Source organism: Vicugna pacos, chromosome 9, assembly GCF_048564905.1.
Source record: "Vicugna pacos chromosome 9, VicPac4, whole genome shotgun sequence".
Classification (NCBI taxonomy): domain Eukaryota; kingdom Metazoa; phylum Chordata; class Mammalia; order Artiodactyla; family Camelidae; genus Vicugna; species Vicugna pacos.
In genome coordinates, this window is record NC_132995.1 from 66,930,745 (window position 1) to 66,951,308 (window position 20,564).

The 20,564-nt window shown below is 32.2% G+C and overlaps 2 long non-coding RNA genes across 5 annotated transcripts in view; one reads left to right on the plus strand and one right to left on the minus strand.

Annotated features, from left to right (window-relative positions):
* LOC140698281 (uncharacterized) overlaps positions 1–20,564 on the plus strand; it is a 189,924-nt gene that overhangs the window by 112,139 nt on the left and 57,221 nt on the right. For all 4 annotated transcript variants that reach the window (XR_012075948.1, XR_012075950.1, XR_012075949.1 and 1 more), the window contains exon 3: positions 14,970–15,129. This is a non-coding gene — a long non-coding RNA (uncharacterized lncRNA). The remainder of the gene's footprint in view (positions 1–14,969; positions 15,130–20,564) is intronic.
* LOC140698282 (uncharacterized) overlaps positions 17,101–20,564 on the minus strand; it is an 84,555-nt gene continuing 81,091 nt past the window's right edge. Inside the window, exons 3-4 of the long non-coding RNA XR_012075953.1 lie at positions 19,410–19,516; positions 17,101–17,295 (exon numbers count right to left, since the gene is read on the minus strand). This is a non-coding gene — a long non-coding RNA (uncharacterized lncRNA). The remainder of the gene's footprint in view (positions 17,296–19,409; positions 19,517–20,564) is intronic.

Sequence of the window (20,564 nt, forward strand, 5' to 3'; positions counted from 1 at the left end):
TTGACTCCACACCCACCAAGAGGCAAACCTAGTTTTTGTGGGTTTTGTGGAGATAGTTTATGGCATGATCTGGAGATAGAAATACACAAAATATCAGTTTTCTCCTTACTACTGAAAATAGAATCATTAGCATCTTTAAATCTAATCATATTAGAGAGCTAATGCCAAAAACCGCATAGCCAATTCAGAAAACTCACCATTGTAATTCTGTTCTTCCGGAACCATCTTAGGTACTAAAATCTGTATTAGTCATAGCTCCCTTAGGAAATAGAACCCAGAGGCTGTGTGTGTGTGTGTGTGTGTGTGTGTGTGTGTATGGATATATAGAGAGAATTGGCTTATGCGAGTATGGAGGCTGAGAAGTTCCAGTACCCATAGTCAGGAAGTCAGACACATAAGAAAACTGATATCTGGGTCTACAGGCCTGAAAACCAGGAGAGCCAATGAAGTAAGTTCCAGTCTGAAATCTCACTGGCCTGTGACCAAAGAAAGAGAGATGTTTCACTTTAAGTCTGAAGCCCAAGTCCCAGCAGGAATTTCCTCTTACTTAGCCTTTTTGTTTTATTCAGGTCTTCTATTGATTGGATGACCCCCATTAGGGAAAGCAATCTGCTTTATTTAGTCTTCTGATTCAAATATTAATCTCATCCAGAAACACCCTCACAGACACACCCAGAATAATGTTCAGCCAAATGTCTGGACACCCCATGGCCCAGTCAAATTGACACATAATACGAACCATCTCTAATAGTAAATATTTATTGTTTAGTTTCAGATAAAAAGAATCATTGTAACACTTTCTTCTTATACCCCAATGAAACATCTTGTATTTATTACAATCTAGAAACCACTACATTCTACTGCACTTAACGATTGTCAAAAATAGAGATTACAATAATGTTATTGGTGATGTAGGAGGCAGAGCAGATGAGAAAAATAGTAATTGGAAATTAGTAAAATTAACAATTAACTCTGAAAGCACATACTAGAAAAGAAGTCATGTTTCCTCACTGCATGAGGGAAAACATAATGATGTAAATAATTTTTCATATATAATAAAGCTAAATCATTGTATTGGAGTGCATAACATATAGAACATGGGGGAAAAGCATGCATAGTTTTTAAATCTAGTTTAGAAAATGTGTGCAATATCTTGACCTAAAGGAAAAAGGTGGGGAACTGTAATTGCTTGAAAAAAACTGGTATGAGAAATGCTAGGTAACGTAAATGAATCTCATCATTCATTTGGGGTGAATTTCTTTAAACATGTAAGGACCATTAATTAAGATGTCACTGAACACAGGAAAACAAAATAAATTAAAAGCAAATGGAGCAGTGTATAAAAGATAAGATAAAAAGCACAAAAAAATAAAGGGGGGGTAAAGAAAACTATAAAGTAAAAGAGACCTATCAAAAAGGGATGATAACTTACATGCATATAGTTTAGAATAAACATGAAATAATAACACTTTTAGACAACATTAATGAAATTATTCTAATCTTCAATGTGGCTGTTTGATATCTGACCCATCATTTATTGATATGAGCAGAGAACTACATTAAATTATATGGGGAACTAAAAGCTGTAGGAAGGACATGTTATTTTGGCCCTCATTACTTTTTTACTCCAGAAAATGAGATAATAAATAAATATTCACATACATAATTAGAAAGCAAATACAATTAGAGATTGTTGATAATAGAGATGAATACTAGGAATATTAATTTTGGAGGGAGTTAATTTGTGAAAGGAAAATTCTTCAAGAATGAGAGAATTCTAGGATAGAGTTAGCCGAGAGGAGACGCCATAAATTATAGCATAAAATTATATAAATCTGATAATGAAACTGAGGCAGCTGACTATGAGACAATGCATCATTATCATGTTCCTATGTCTAACATACACTTTAAGCTAAACTGTTAGGAAGAAAGAGTCCCTTGGGGCTGCCAGCATAAATTAGACTTTAAGATAAAGTAGAACAAGTGCTTTCTCATTTCTCACCAGCCAAATATTGGAATTCCTCCACTTTTTAGGGTCACTGAACACATCAAAAAGGTAAAAATTAGTTAAATAAAATTATGGCTCAGTGGAAGGGAGAATTAATAGACTGTTTTTGGGGTCAGATTAAAATATCTACAATTAAGCATGGAGAATATACCTCCAACTCCTTTATCAGGTGACTTGGAAGGCTGCAAGACTGAGGGAGCCCCTTAATAAGGTAGTGTTACAGCTGTTCTAGGCTGTGATGTAAGCTTTCCTTCGGCTCCTGCTCAGGTTACGTGACCTAGAAGATCCAGTGTTGCTGGAGGAATCCATAATAGCTGGAATTTCTTTGTGAAGTTCCCAGAATCAGTACATCGTAAGGTTTAACGGATACAGAAAAAAAAAATACCACTGTGCAATGGTAAGAGTATATCTGGCATTGGTCTCAACCAATCCCAGATAGCACAAGTAAATCGCACAAAGAGACGGACTCAGACACCCATTTTACTTACCTTGGTTGTGCCAGTGCCTCCCCTTCAACTCAATGCTTTTTGCTCAGTGGGGGTTTTCATGTAACCAGTTGGTAGGAAGGGAAAACACACACACACACACACACACACACACACACACACACAGTCTTGGTTTAGAGATTTACTCAAAATGTAGGTGTTTGCTAAAAATAAAATATTGTCACACTAGGGTATTACTGAAATATTGTCACTCAGTGGTGTTCCTAAGACAGTGATGAGCAAAAACCATTCAAATGGACAGAGATACAAGCAGTGCATGAGATACTTCCACTTTGTGTGGAGGAGGACCTAGTCTGAAATAAGAAAATGTATAAATTCAAGAGCAATAATAAATGGCTTGGCTGATTGATTGGGCATCTAAAAGGTACCTCACTAGAAGATCATATACAAAGAGTTATGGGTAAAAAGAACAAGTGAATTGACCTATGGAAGTGAGTAAAAAGTCTGTGGATCTTTTTGATCTCACGATCAAATCGCACCAGAGAGCATCCACTGCAGCAGAAGCACTCAACAATCAGGTAGATGAGATTTCTCAGTAGCCTTCAGTTAATCTGTATTCTTACATATGATGATTTTTTGCAAGGTGCCACAAATGGAGTAGCATTGTAGCAAGGATAGAGGCCATATAAGAGTTCAACAGAATGGCATCTCTGACACCAAGACTATTTAACTACTGTTGCTGTTGAATGTTCATCTGGCCAGTAGCAATGAATGATGCTGACTCCTTTATGTGATACCACCCTGTGAAAAGACCAGCTTATTATTTAGTGGAAAGTTAATTACATCTGTCTCTTTCAGTCCTGGAAGATTCAGTGACTTATCTTTATTGGAATTGACATTTGCTCTACATAGAGTTCTCTGCCTACAATTTCTCTGCCAAAATCACCAGCCTAAAGAATTCCTGATTTACGTTCCTGGGAATACCATATGATAAAATCACCAACAAAGGGAGACAGCTCATGATGGAGATGCAAAACTGTGCATGACCCCAGGACCCAACGATTCTGTACATCCTCATTCAGAAGCACTCATTCTAATAAAATATTGAAATAGTCTGTAAAGATTTAAGTGAAGTTCCAGTTTAGGTGTACTATACCCTGTGAGATTCAAGCACAGGCCTCAGAATGCAGTTTATACCTGGAACAAACAACAAATAGATGATTGTTCAGAAATTTTGGGAAAATGGGCTAAATTAAGATTATCCTCTCACATCATCACTCTCAGTGACCTACTTATCATTTGTGCTTCTCATTTGCCAAGTCATAGTTCCCATTAGATTAAAGGTCCTGAGAGAGACTGCATACCTGGGAAGCCTGTAAGGACACAGTAAGTTCCAGTGAACTGGAAGCTGTTAACTAACGAATTGATTAACTACTACCTGGCACTTACGGGCCAGCAGACCAAGAAAGATAGTACTCTGCTGAAGGGTTAACTGAATGTGTGGAGCTGGTGTTGCTGCAATGTAGTGGGAACTAGGAGAAGTAGGTTAAAAATTCAGTGAATTCATCAAGGTCTCTCTGTTCTTCTTTGCCTGGTGATCATAATGAGCTGTCATGGACAAGGTAACTAAGAGCTTGGACCATACAGCTTAGTGTAGCTGAGCTAGTGAAAAAAATTAAATTCAAGAAAGAGATGATGATTATCAATTAGGGCTGTGAGACAATTGCAATAGCAGGGATTGTAGTTTGCTCCAGTAACCATGATATTAAGTTTGTCTTAAAGAGATTCCTGCATCTTAAAAGCCATATGTCAGAGATGTCTTGATGGAGGCATGGACTGTGGCAGACATGTTTGCTGTACTTACCACAGCTTTTCAGCTTACCGTGAGTTTCGCTGCACTTGTAGCTGGTCCTGAAATGTCAGTTTCTTCTAAACTAAAATGAGTACTGTGGACTTTTCCAGTTTTTCTCTTCAGTGCCTTCTTCCAAACCACAAGATACCAATTCATCTAGTACTCAAGAGAAGCCCAGAACAGTGGAGGAAAATAACACTGCTGGGGTTAACCTTCAATTAGTGGGCAAAAGGAGCTGGAGGATGAATGCTCCAGCCTCTTGTCTTTTGGAAAGCCAGTGTTGGAAATGATTCCATACACTTCTTTAAGATCCCTGAAAACTTTAGCCCCAATTACTAGAGCAAATATTTCAATATTTCAATAGTACACCATTATTTTTGCTTTTTCTTATTAGCTGTATCACTCTGCCAGTTCCTACTCTGCCTTTGGAATCATCTTGCCAATAAACTACCTACATCCCAGTCATTGTGTTAGGCTCTACTTTTGGGGGAAATCCAAACTGAGAAAGGTAGAGAATGTCTTGTTTGCCATTGTATTTCCAGCTTTTACATTAATTCCTGGTGTATGGTAGTACACAATGGTTGTTTATTTTCAAAACTTAAGGTTAGTGGCCATAATCAATATTCAAATATTTAAGAGACCATTTAGTCTGACTAGAGTGGAAACAAGAACAAAAATATTGTCTATCTGTGTCCTTAATTTTTTTCTGAACAGAGTAGAGATTAGAAGGATATAAAAACCAAGATACATATAATTAGATGATTGATAGATAGATAGAAAGTATACTCATCAGAAGCCCCAAAGAATGAGAGAAAAAGAAAGGGAAGGTATTAACAATCCTGAAGAATTGATAAAAACAATTGAAATGTTACTCTTTCTTCCTCTTTATGTCTGCCCTCACTGCCATTCTCTCAATTCTATTTGATTCATATGCCTGTATAATTCGTCTGTTCCTATGCAGATCATTTTGCTGCTATTGATTTTGTTTTTCCTTGTAATAGTGCAATGTGACTTTCATAGCTCAAGTTTTATCAGTTTCTAGTTCAAGCTCACGACTAGACTGTCTGAGCTACAAATCCCAATTTGCAAATAAAGCAAGTCTTCTTGGCCTAACCGTGGCTATAGCAGTGTGGTCCCGTGCCTTGCTTCCCACCCAGCAGTACCTAGAAGAGAAGAATCTCACAAAAACATTGGCATTTCTCTAGAAAAATAAAATAAAATAGTATATATATGTACGTGACAAGGACGAAAATGATTGCTAAAGATACCTCCTAGCAAAATAATGTTTTTCAATTTTAATAGTAGATCTTTATCTGAATAACTACACTGTTAAATATATAGAATTTCCTTTTTATAAACAAATAATTCTTTAAAGCAATTAGTTGAGAAATTTTAATTTCATTAAGAAAATTTTCCCTAGGGTCTTATGCGATAGCTGTAAATAATGTTATTGAATCTTCATTATATTCCATGGATTTTATAACTAATATGAATATGAGCCATCATCTTTGATATGGTGTTTTAAGAGAAATCCAGAAAATTTTATGTTCATGTGTATATTTGTGTAAGTTTAATGATTAAGAATATGTTGATAATTTATTATATATGATGCATATTTTTAAAATTTACATGTACAGAAAATATCTAGCAACACACCAATACTATGATAGAATTTTAACAAAAAATACCTGCTGGATGCTTTGAGATATTCTTGATCTAAAATAGATTCTTTTTCAGCAAAATTGTACATACCTTCATGGTGGTTGACTGAAAAATTCAAAAGTTCTTTGTTGAAAATTTGGTTCATCGTTGTTTCACAGCTATGAATTTTCCTATTTATACTACTGTCAGGTCAAGAGACTCCATATTTTATTTTATTTTTATTTTTTCTTTTTTGCTAACAAGAATGACTGACTAAGAGTGCTGGAAAAAAAATGTTTTCCTTCTGAAATTTAATTAGTTTGACTTTAACTCAAGAAAAGAGATTCTGCTAGCTGTCAGCTACTACTTGGATCTCTAGCTAATTAAAGCTCCAAGGATGCCTATTAAAATTGTTCAAAAGCCAAGCCCCCTTTAAAGCATTCCAACATTGCCATACAAGGAGTGATGGTGACATTATTGCTCACATATCTTGTTTATTGCATTTGTGTTGAAAATGAGCCAGGATATGCCATCTACTTAGCTCTGCCCTTTTTCTTTTTTTGTAAAATGCTTTGAAATGCATCAGCATTTGACATACAGTACTTTTATTAGGCTGATGTATATCTTGATAAAACAGATGTAAAAACGATTTAAAGTCCCTCCCTCTAGGACAGTTGCCAAGATATTCCATTGCGTGTGTGTGTGTGTTTGTTTGTGTTTTCAGATCACTAGTTATTACACTGTAAAAAATCCTGTTAAACCAGAAAATGGAAATTATTTACCTGATTTTTCTTTTTCAAGGCAGTATCAATTTAATAATTTGGATCTCCTGGGCTCAGAGACATGGCAATATCTGGAGTGGGATTTTTAAACTTGAGGCTTGTTAAGGAAATAAAATGATTTACTTTTCGTCATTAAGCCTACACTCTGCAATAAAATCTAATAAAATAAAACTTATTCAATCTACATTTGTATACCTTAGAGTATGGAGTTGTTTGTCCTCTAATAGAAGTTTCTGGTTTCCCCAGTGAGAAATAATGTGACAATCTCCATAGTAAAAATAAAAACATAGCTTTTGGCTAATTCATATACATACATGCGTTTCTTTTCCATTTTTTCTCCTCTTCCCACTAGTTCTACTCTGTGTTGTGGCATCTGTTTCCTATTAGGGCTATTGACTATGAGTCGTAGTCTTTGTATATGCACATGCTCAAGGTTCAGTGCACCAAAGCTATAAAGTGATTTCTATGAGATGCTTTCCTTTCTCCAATAGCCGAAAGCTATGACTGAGATATTGCAGCTTTCTTTCTCTCTAAACTGACCACTTGGGCTGCAGTGTCTCTGGAAAGCAAGTCAGCTCCAAATTCATAAACTAACACACAGAAAAAGGAGGCTGTAAAACCCTTTCTGGCAGGAGGAATTCATGTCTATGTAGAGTGACACCTGGAAATTAGTGCTTAGTGTTTCAGCAATAGAAATGCCAATATAATTTCTGGAAAAGATGATCAAACTGTCCTTGGGAATGCTGGCCAAAATTTTTACTTATTTATAACTCCATGGAAATCAATGCTTTATTCCTAGTATAGTGACAAGTACCACACAACAGCTTCATAAACATTGGTTAATAAAGTGGTCTAGCCTTTATGGCATTGCCAAATGAATGCATCTTACTTCATTTAAGAAGGATAGGATAGGCTTCTAATGTAAGAGGGCTAAATTTGGGAGTAAGTTGTTATAAATTATATAACAATATTTTTATATATGCATAATTTTTTAAGAAGAGAGGCAATCTTTTCTAGATTCTTAATAAAAGCTTTATTATTTAGAATTTTTTATTGTTTTAGAGCACTATTTCTTTGTATTGAAAAAACTTCTTCACAATTGCTTAATTGCAAAGAGATAATATGTACATTATTCATCAAAAAATGGGAGAGGCCGGTAAGTGGCCACTGGGAAGACTGGAACCAGAGACTTAAACTTTATTCTCTCTCTGTCATATGACCCCAAACTTTCACCCTGTGAGTTAGTTTGTACCAAAAACTCTGAGCTTAACTTTTTATAGACTTTTATCCAATTAAAAAAAGTACTTTTCCCCTTAGATATCAGGATTTTTTTTGTTTCTTTTTTAAATCCTGGAGAGGTTTCTATTAGCCCAGTCTGGATCATTTATTCACCCCTTTTTCAAGAATGTCTAGGGAGTTTGATACATGGAGAAAGCCACTGGTCAGGCAAAATCATAAATGTTTTATACACAGTTCAGTATAAATTAATTGACTGTTTGAAATAATTGTGAGAGAAGGAATTTTCTATATGAAAGGATACAAATTGCTAAGGTTATTCAAACAGTCTGAAAGAATAAGTATAAGATGATGGTAAAACACACAGATACAGGTATCCACAGAGTAACAAATAGAAAATAGTGGACTATGTGGGGGTGTGTTTCAAAAAGTAACAGTATTAAAATAGTTTGTAGCATATTATCTAAATCGAGGCTAAAGTTCTATAAATTTTATCTTTTCAGGAGGAACTGAACAAGTTATTGTTCAATTTAATGAAAAATCCTTTGTGTTAGTACACTTGTGAACAGTAATCCCACTTCTAGGAATTTTCAATAATTAAATGGGACCATGAAATGCTAAAAGAAAAAAAAATCTAACACAAGGCTTCTTTCTTCATTTTTTAATTGACAAATATCAAAACTATATAGCCCAACAAAGGAAATGATAATTTATGTTGTCATAAAATGCAGTTTTATCAACTATTTTAAATTATTACAAACTCAAATGATAAAAAGGAAACATTTATATGTATATATTCATTACAACTATTATAAAATATAACATGAATAAACTATTTTTCTCTAAAAATACTCTGAGAAAATACGTCACTAAGATCATTGTACTTATCTTCATTAGTAAGACTAAGGTCTATAGGTTGGCTTTGTGGATTTATCTAGTTTTCTTCTTAGTTCTATGAATTTTTACCTCCTGAATTCTGAAGTTTTAAAATTAGATTTATATACAGTTAGAATATTTTAGTTTCCTTAACAAATGGACATAATTATTATCAAGTATCATTATGCATAGTATATTATCAAGTATTTCATGCATAGTACCTGCACGTTATATTGTTTCTCACCATTTAACTTTCAACCTGTCAGTGTCTTCAGATTTAAAGCAATTTGTTTAGTCAGCACATTGTAAGGTTATGTTTTAGTGTGGAGCCTGATAATCTGTCTTTTAATTGGAGAACTGAATGCAATTACACTTAATGTGAATATTGAGATGACTGGTTTTAGATGATTATTTTACCCTTTGTTTTCTGTTTGTTTTGTCTGTTTTTTGTTACTTTTTCCATTTTCCTGTCTTAAATTGGATTAATCCAGCATTGTTATTAATATTCCACTTGACTTTATGTATTAATCTCTTTAGCTAGACCTCATTGTATTAATTTCTGATGGTTACACTAGAGATTTAAATATACTTAAAATATGCATCATTAACTTATAATAGTCTACCTTAAAATGACATTATACCACTTTACAAAAATTCTCATGCCTTATCAGGGTCTAATACCATTTATCTTCCCATTTTGTGCTCCTATCTTCATATATTTTCTCTCTCCCTAATTTACAAACCTCACAATATATTGATATTTTTCCTTAACTAATCAAGAAGCTTTTAACTATTTTAAAATATAAAAAGTAAAGATATTATATTCAAGTACATATTTACTTATTCTATATTATATATGATCTTCTGGATATTTGAGCTTTCTGGGTATTTGGGCTTTTTTTTTTTTAAAACAAGCACTTCCTTTAGCATTTCCTATAGTAAATGCTCCCTGAGATAAATTCTCTCTCCTTTTTATTGGCCGAAAATATGTTTATTTTCTCTTTTGTTTCTTTGTAATTCTCCTAAATATACCCTATTATGATATAATTTACATTCTTTCCTGAAAGTTTTGACAAACATATAAACTTGTATAACAATGACTATAATAAAAATGCAGAATAGTTCTATTATTCCTCAAGTTTTCCTAGTGCGCATTCATAGTCAGACCTTCCCCTAATCCCAGCCACAGGCAACTCATGATCTGTTTTTTGTTCCTATAGTTTCGCCTTTTCCAGAAATTCATATATATGGAATCATGCATTAGGTAGACTTTTGAATTTGGCTTCTGTTCCTTAGTATAAATTTATAGATAGTCAGCCGAGTTTTTGCTTGTATCAAGAGTTTGTATTTTGTGTTATTGGTGTTTTAATGGATGAAAGACAATTTGCTTATCAATCCACCAGAGCAATTATGGAGAATATGCTATAAATGTTCTCATGCAGGTCCTTGTATGAATATAAGTTTTCATTTCTCTTGGATAAGTGAATGAGATTGTTGAGTCTTCTAATAAATGTGTTTTACTCTGAGTAAAGTTTTACTTATCTAGTATCTTACTATCAAATGTTTTCCAAGTTGGATGAACTATCTTACATTACCACCAACAGTGTGTCAGGGTGGCAGTCCTATTCTACACTCTGACCAGCATTCTCTCCAGCAGCTGGTATTGTCAGATTTTTAAAAATTTGATTTTAATCATTCTAATTGGTATACAGTAACATTTTATTGTGGTTTTATTTTTAAATTTTCTGATAATCAGTAATATTGAGAATTACTTCATGTGATTATTTGCCATCTGTATATCTTCATTTGTTGATTTTTCTGTGCAAATATTTTGGTCACTTTTTAACTGAGCTGTCTGTTTTCCAATTATTGAGTTAGCGAATTATTTGTATATCCTAGCTACAATTACTTTAGCAGATATGTCATTTCTAAGTATTTTCTCCAAATGTGAGGCTTATAGTTTCATTCCCTGAAGAGTTTCTTTTAAATAGCAGATGCTTTTATATTAGGAGTCTAATTTATCTTTTTTGTGTTTTCTTTCTGTGGGTTGTACTTTTGGAGCTGTACCTGTAGAATCCTTACCTAATCTAAGATCACAATTTTTTCTACTTCTAGGATTTATATAGACTTAAGTTTTATTTCTAGATCTAGAATGCCTAGAATCAATTTACAGGGTTTTTTTTTTCCCTGCTGAATGGATTGTTAAAAATTATTTATATATTACGCAGAGTGTATACCAAAGAATTTTTAGCAGTGTTTTTGTAATGTCAGCCCTTTTGCTTAAATTCAAGATTATTTTAATTGCTTCATAATTTTGAGATTACTTTATTCATTGTAAAATTGAATAATATTCTGTTCTGTGAACATAACTCATTTTTGCTCATCCATTCATTGAATGACTGGTAGACATTTGGATTGTTTCCAGTCTTTGGCTATTGTGAATAATACTTCTAAGGTCATTTGTGTATGAGTTTTTCAAGGACGTATTTCTTACCAGTATATACCTAGAAATGGACTTGCTGAACTCTGTGTCTAGCTTTTAAAGTGACTGCCCAACTGTTTTCCAAATAGACTGCATCATTTTACATTCATTTAATGTATGAAGATTTTGGTTCTCTACATGCTCACCAGCACTTGTTATTGTTCATCTTTTTCTTCTTCTTTTTAAATTTGCCATCCCGGTCAGTGGTAGTGGTATCTCGTTGATTTTGTTTGAATTTTCCTTTTAAATCTCACAGGCTTACTAGACATTTGTATATTTTCTTTGGAGAAATGTCTATTCAAATAATTTGCCCATTTTGAACTTGTGCTTTTTTATTGTTGAGTTGTGATACTTTTTTTTTATATATTCTGTATACTACTTCCTTAACCATATTTGATTTTTAAGTATTTCTGCCATTTTGTGGGTTTTCCGCCCACTATCTTAGTACTGTCATTTTCAGCAAAAGTATTTTAATTTTGATGATATCCAACTATCTATTTATTGTTCCTTGTTGCTTGTTTTGTTGTCATATCTGAGAAATTATTGCCTAACCCCAGATTGGGAAGATTTATATATATGTTTTCTTTCAATATTTGTATAGTTTTAGTTCTTACATTTATGTCTATGATCCATTTTGAGGTTTTTTTCCTTTTTTTGTTAAGATAAGAATTAAACTTTCATTCTTTTTGCATCCAGATGTTCCAGCACATTTTGTTAAAAAGACTACTCTTTCTCTCAATTGTCTTGGCACCTATGTCAATTTTTAAAAATTTTAACATAGATATCAGGGTTTATTTCTGGACTCTAAATTTTATTCCATGAATCTGTATGTCAATACTTAGCCAGTGCCACACTGTCTTGGTTAGTTTAGCTTTGTAGTAAAATTTGAAATTGAAATGTGTGAGTCATGTATTATTTGATATTTTTCAAGATTATTTGGGCTATGATAGGTCACTTGAATTCTCATATGAATTTTAGGATCAGCAAAACATCAGCTGAGATTTTGATAGTGATTGTGTTGACTCTATGCACACATTTGAGGAGTAATGATATCTTAAGTATTACAACCCATGAACATGAGACAGATTTATTTATCTAGATTTTCTTGAATCTGTCTCAGTGATATATTGTAGGTTTCAGTGCACTTGGTTTGTAAATGTAAATCTTGCACTTGCTTTGTTAAATTTACTTGTAAGTCTTCTATTGTTTTAGATTACTAGTTTTGTCAAACTTACTTTCAGATTGTTCATTATTAGTGTATAAAAATAAAATTGATGTTTATATGTTGATCTTGTATCCTATAACCTTGCTGAACTACTCTATGAAATCTAATAGTGTATGTGTGTGCGTGTGTGCCTGCTTATGTACCTTTAGGCTCTACCATGTAAAGAATTATGTCATCTTCAAATCTACCTTTTTTAATTTGAATGTCTTTATTTCTTTTCCTCTTCTAATTGCTCTGGCTAAAACCTTCACTTCAGTTTTAAACACAATGCTGAGAGTGGACCCTCTTATCTTGCTCCTGATGTGGAGTAAAGTTTTTCATCCTTCATCATTAAGTATGATACTAGTTGTAGGATTTTCATAGATGCCCTTTATCAGATTGAGGAAGTTCTTTTCTTGTTTTTTTCATAAAAGGGTGTAGAATTTTTGTAAAAAAAATCACCATTTATTATGAAGATTATTTCATTTTTTGTATTTTATCCTATTAAGACAGTGTTTTATTAATTTATTTTCATTATGTTGAACTAATGTGGCCAATATTCTCAATTCACTTTGCTAATGTTTTGCTGTGAGTTTTCTTCTATATTCACAAAGTACATTGCTCAGTAGTTTATTTTCTTGTGGTAGCATTGTCTGGTTTTGGTGTTAATACTAGCTTCACAGAATGGATTAGACTGATTTCCTTCCTCTTCTGTTCTTAAGGAGTGTTTTGTGAAGAGGAAGACTCATCGCTAATTCCTTTATAAATGGTAAAATTCTCCTGTGAAGTGATTTCACTATGAGCTTTCATTTGTGAGAAATTTTTTAATCATTAATTCAATCTATATTCCTTCTATAGGTCTATTTATATTTTCTGTCTTTTCTTAAGCCAGTTTCATTACTTTATTTCTACAAAGCTGTTTAGTTCATCTAGATTATCTAATTTGTTGGTATATAATTGTTTATAGTGTTTCCTTGTAATCTTTAATATTTCTGTAAGTTTGGTAGTGATATTTCTTCTTTCATTCCTGAATTTAATAACAGATATTTAAAACAGTAACTATTGGTTTCACATTTTCACTTGAGGATATGAAGAGCTGGAAAGAATGCTATTCCAGTTATTCAGTGGGGAAAAGCTGCAAATTCATGTTTTCTTGATTACTTTGGCAACCTGAGCTCGTATTAGAAAAGTTTTTCAATTCAAACATTTCTTTTGCTCATTTACCTTTCTGCATTCCACTTTTTCCTTCAGTTTCCATGCAGTATTTCCTTACTCTCTTGACAGTTCTTCACTGCAATTAAATTTTCAAATTTTATTGTGAATTTTTATTTGCTTTCAGTAGAAATAGACCCAAATAATATAACCTATCATCATCAAAATCATAAATTCATCCTGAAACTAGGATACCAACCTCAATCAACTTGGCTAACCTAATCTATGTCTTATATGGAGATAACGTTTAAATCTAGAAGCCCAAAACATAGACAATAATATTAGGTTTAGAATGTTTGAGAATTTAGGTATTTAACTGGTAAATTTATGCATTAAAAAAATTCTCTATGTCCCCTCATAGGTATAAACATTTTAAAAAGATTCCTATTCTTCAGCATTCATCAGTAATATCCAAGGGCCAATTGTTTTTTCTTGAAAGAGACAAAAAATAGAAATAATTTTTAAACATACATTGAACAGTAAGTGAGTTAATACAATAAATATAACGTTTAATAGAATAAATAGCCAAATAAATAAATAAAAGGCATTTTGAAAGGTGAAAGCATGACAAAAGATCTGCAATTTAACATTTCTTTAAGCTTAAGCTATTCTGATACATTTTTTCAAGTTGGCAAACCCTGGTAAAAATTTCTCAAGTCTAAAAGACTATTTTTAGACATACAAATATATAAGTGAAATGAATTACTTATTCACACTTTCTTGATTACACAATGATATATTATCAAGGATTCTAATATTATTTTCAAATACTCAAAAGCCGGACGAAATAGGGGAAGCTGAAGTTGCCCTGCCTATATCCCCGTCAGCCAGCCTTTGCACTTATGCTCAGTTTTCATTTGTGTTGGTCTTTAATGACCCACAGCTGTTTCTTACTCTGAAGACGTACCCTTAGCTGAATGGTAACTTCCTCACCAAGGAGGTAAAATATACCCCTCAGAGGAGGCCTACAACCAATGACCAACCGACACAGGTGTGAAAAGGACAGTTTTACCAAGGATGCAGTTTTTCCTCCAGAGTTTGCAGTGGAATTCTGATGAAGCTGGACTTGCTCCAACTGAAATTATGAATTTATTTAATTTCTGTCCTAATTCCCTCACTCCCTTTTTTTGGGGGTTATACTCTCAATAAATTATGTGCGCTTGAATCCCTGTCTCAGGCCCTGACCTAAGATAGTAACTCAGCCTATCTCTTTCATTTCCAAATACCTAGGAAAGAAAAGCTGATTTAACCCAATTTAAACAGTTTTCCTGCTTGTTCCAAAGAGCCTTGGCCAGAAATATTAATCACAGTACAATAAATTAAGGCTAGAAGCAAAGAAGGGCAGAGACATTTGCAAATTCTGCAATCAATTTATAACTCTCTCCATTAGGTAAGTAAACTTAATTCAAGTGAAAGTTATGCTTTCTCTTCATTGAACAATTATTAATTCTGTTGCTAACCCACTTCATTGTTATGACTAATCAAATACATGGTCTCTGGATATAGAAACTCAATTATGAGAACTTTTTGAAAGAAAGCATTTCTTACATTAAGTTTTATTTTCAAACACAGAATTTGAACTAATAGCAAAGTAAACATATTGCTCTTCTTCAGTGTAACAAAAATGAATACGAGGCTAAGACCTCTAAGTTCTATTTCTATTCCTAATTGGTTTGCTTTAATTTCAGCAAATATTTATTCAGTGTCTATTGTATGTTGTTGTGGTCTTTTGACTTCAAGATTAACTATGATAAGGAAAATGGACTACTAAACCAAGATCAATATAAATTCTGTGATAGAGATTTTTTAAAATTCGGGAGGAATTGAAGCAAAGGGAAAAATTAATATAGATTGAAGGCCAATGGAACCTTCAGATGGGGCTGATATCTGAGGTGAATATTGACAAATGTGTTGAATCTCAATGGAAGGAGAGGAGGGAAAATTAATATAAGATTAAATAACAGTGATGCAGATGCATCCAGACATCAAAGGATGTGGAATATTCAGGTACATTTTCAAAAAGTAAATATAAAGAAAAATATTTGTGAACTTGTGTGTATAATTACTTACTTGCATGGAGGTTAAATACATGAAACAGTATACTTTTGCTACATTTTAATATTTTTATTCAAACCCAAATAAATAGCATGATTCTCACTGTCATTAAGAAAAATGGTGTAAGTAACAGAAGGGAGCATCATCTGAGTCTCATGTTCATTTCATCACTATTTCAAACACTTTACGAGCTAGTCTATATCTAGAAAAATTGGCCTTCTTAAACATATTTTCTGAAAGAGACAACAAAATGAATACACAATTAATCAATTAGTACAAAGCTTCTTAGATTATCCTTGGTTTCAGGTATGGGCATGGACTACAAAAGCTTTTTCAGAAACAGTATGCTGGCCATGCAACATTAAAACACACATTACATGATTGTTTCTCATTGAAAATGACTTAATAATATATTTAAAACATGCCTTTACATGAAAAGAAAACATTTTTAATAAACACTCTATTATAAAAGCAAACCTATAGTCAAAATCATTTTGTTGGACTGCTCTATAAATTTCTAATGCTTTTTTAGTAAAGTCTTTATATAGTTCAACAGAATGTTCCATCTTTCAATAGGACGTTTTTGGAAAAGTTTAAGCTAATAGTAAATCAAGCATTATAATACGGTTAATGAAAATAGCCCAATCCAAAGTACAGTAGAGATTTACCCATATGTTTAAAGGACAATAGAAAGATGCCACCTTATTAATTCAAAATTTGCTGCAATACATTATGAGCTCAAGTGTTAACCACTTTGGCCAGAATTATACATTTTAACAATGAGGACAAAATCATATCACATTAGAATGTTTGATCTTATATTAACTTTTTGATGTATTGAACATATTACCGACTGCTAATCCACTTTCCTGAAACTTATGTTTCATTCTATATAAAATATTAAATTGCATATGTTAGCCAGGAAACAATGTTGGTATTATGCGATTATTTACTCAAGTTGCATGATAATACATATGCTATTTTATGATTACTAGTTAGAGAAGGTAAATTGTTGTATGAAGTCTACCTTAGCATTTCCTAAGCGGTTAAAAATTTTAAATTTCTAGAAAGCTATAGTTTCTGAAGTAAAACTAACAATATATACGGGAGCAAAGTTATTTAACACAAAGTGCAGCTAATTTAATTTGTTATTACATGCTTAATTTAGACTTATTTGTAGACTTAATTTCATAGGTCTTTTATTTTTATTGTAAAAATATGTACATTAAAATAGTAAATTTGCATTTTTCAATACAATCTTCATTTTTCCATTTTATTTTTTTTTGTATTTTAATGTTTCTGAAATTGAGATATGGTGTAAAACAAAAGAAAATATTAAAAATCAAAACCTTGCCAGTAACTGGGCAAAATTTCCCATAGCTTGTGCGAAGTGCTCCATAAGCAAATTGTACAATCATTTATTATTCTAACACATTGCATGAATTATTATAACTTCAGCACAATGTCAGCACCTCAAGGGTAGGATCCATGTACCATTTACCTGTAACACAAACACACAGCAAAATGCTGGTTCATAAAAGGGACATAAAATGTATATAAAATTATATTTTAAAGTTTGATCTAAGTTACCATACTGTTTTACAATAAATGTGTGAGGTTTAAACTCTGGACATGACTGAAGGTAAAATATATCTTCACCCCAAATATGAGGCAACTTTCCTTGAAACTTTAGCAAATCACAACTATTCTCCTTAACACTCTTTGTGTTATTAGCAAATCGTCTTATATAAAACATACATAAGTGGATATAGGCAAACAATATCTACACACAGACTAACACAAGTATATGCATGTACACACATATGTAAGTCTATGTCTTACATGAAACAGTCCAATTTGCTTCCCACTAGACAGATATTACAAAATTTTCTGACTGAATATATAAGGTGTCTTTTAGCAAATTTATGAAAGAACTATAATGAGAGAAGCTGTGAGAATAGCCATAACATTAAAAGTTTTAGAAGTTTATTCTAACAAGCAATTTCATGAAAAACAAGTAGATCAGCCATCTCTACTCTAATTTAGTGAGACAGCAGCAGTATAGTTTAGTGGGACAAAATTTGATGAGAAATAAAAAGATACAGGAAGTTGTCTTGGCTTGCTTTGTCAGAGTGTGACCTTACTCAGTTGGCATTTTCAGAAATGATCCAACCTAGTTTCACTGTAATAATATTTACATTTGTTTTCCACTTACATGTTTTGTTTTAAAATTTAAATACATATTAACTTTAACTATATATTGATATGTCATAATAAATAATATATTATATACCACAATATATTATATACATTAATACATAATATATAACTATATTATATATAACATCAGTTACACTATGCATTATATAATTATATAAAAAAAACAACATAAACATCTTAAGAACAAACACAATTAGGTAAGCATAAAATAAAATGGCAGAAATAAAATATATATGCGTTTAGTAGCAAAAAGTATGGTCGAATAATCACAAGCATTTATCTTTCAGTGAGTGTTCTGTTTCTTAGTGTGCTTTGCAAAACAAATATGATCAGGAAAGACAGTTACCAGACGTTATTTAAGAAAGCTTCTATGAAAAGCATATACTCATTTATATTAAACAGATAAGTCTTGGTCAACACCAATTTACCCTTGTAAATCTCTATATTGTTATGTCAGTAAAATGTAAAGTGAACCCTTTGACATCCACTTTATTGCCACATCATGGCCAACTGTCATGCTCTGAACAATACCAAACTAAAAGTGACTATTCAATAATATTCTATTACTTTTTGAGTTTGTGAACAATATTAGTTCATAGAGGAAAATAACTTTATGACAAGTTGCTGACATTTGGTTTCACAGAAACTGTTCCTTTTACAGGCAGTACATGTCCCGGGTACAACACGCATTTGTATTTGGGTATCGCAATCATTCCAGCAGAGTCAATGGTAACCTCCACCTATTCCATTTGTTCAGAGCGTGAATAAATAAAGCTTTCCTTATTTGTGGTCATAAATACTTCGACAAGCAGAATTTTTTTTTAATATACTGTGAGATGTGCTCTATTGAACTTGTTTACAATGAGTGAGAGTTAACTTCTGTTGATTTTTCAAGTCATTTATAACACTTTAATGTATTTGTTGTCATTAATAAGTGAACATTCTAACTTTCTAACATAGTAAATTAATTTTTAAGAAGTATAATAATTCCAGTCACCCCAGTGCTTATCAATATCAACTTGAGTTAAGAAGTAATTAACTCAAAATAATATTTGTATTATTACTTTATAATAAGTATTTAATTTAGTAAAAGTTCTGAAAATTTCTGATTTCATCTTCTTTTACATGTACATGAGTGACGGTCAATCTCCAGATGAAAGCACAAGGATATTCTCAAATGATTTTAGAAAGTTGCATAACATGAAACACTTCTAGGAATTAGTAGAAGGTATTGGTTTTTGCCTATAGTAGCATCTACCTACATACCACATTTGCTACTTTCTAAATTTTTAAGAAATAATCTTCTATTAAAAAAGGAATATAATCATTAAAAATAATAATCTGCTCTTGGATAAGTTGATTTAAAAAGGAGTATAGTAAGAATACTTAAATTACCTGCTTCCAGTTTATAAGAGAGAATTCATATTTAGATCACCATGCTGTTTTTTAAGAAACCAAAGTAAACTAGAGACAAAGTAGAGAATACAGCAAGAAGGAGACATCTATGGGAAACAAAAGAAGAGAAAGGCTTTTAGTTGTGGAACAAAATTATAAAAATAATTTAGGAAAGAAGACAATCAACATAAATTGGAAAGGTGGTGTAAAAGTTTGCATATTACTGAAAAAAGGACAACAAAGTATTAGAATAAAGAATAATAGAATTATTGAGTTGGCTAACGTAAAATATGATATATAAGCAGAAGAATAATTTCAAAATATTATGACTGTAATAGATATAGTTTTATTTCCACATGACACTACTATTTCAAATAGTTTTTAAAATGTCTTTCTTTAGTAGTTCAATAATTAAAATAATGTGACCCATCTGCTATAGTCTCATTTATGTTCTAATGTTAGTGGTGTCTAGAAGAGATGGTACCGTGAGAAAGAATATGTGAAAGCATTTTAAATAAAAAGGTAATATTATTGCATGCTATAATCAACATGCCTCAAAATTTATCAGATAAAATGTTCTTTCCGTGGAAATCAGTGAAATAAAAGTAAGTATCTAGGAAACTATTAGAACAGATACTTGTTTCTTAGTCCTATGACCTAATGCAGTCATCCATGAGGGATTGGTTCCAAGGACCCCAGCGGATTCCAAATTCCATGGATGCTCAAATCCCTTATCTAAAATGGCTAGTACGGTGGGCCCTCTGTATCTGTGGGTTATACCTTCACAGATACAGAGGGCTCACTGTATGCTCATCAAAATGAAAATTACCATTTCCTTATGGCAGCCTTTTATTTCATTTTTATTTGCTTTATTCTTTCTCTGTAGGACCATAATTTGTTTTAATCATTCTGAAAAGATTTCTCTCTACAACCAGCAACACCCTGGCTGCTAAATCTACAAAAAAATCATTAATCCTTTTAGTTATTTTTAAAGCAAGTTCCAGGGAAATTGGAAATCTATGTCAAAAGTCACTTCACATTAAAAGTATTCCAAAGAGTTAAAAATAGGACAAAAGAGGGTTAGTGGATCTTGTTAGTATATTTATGAATGCAAAATCATTACCATTACAATAATTGTGCTCCTATTGTCAACAT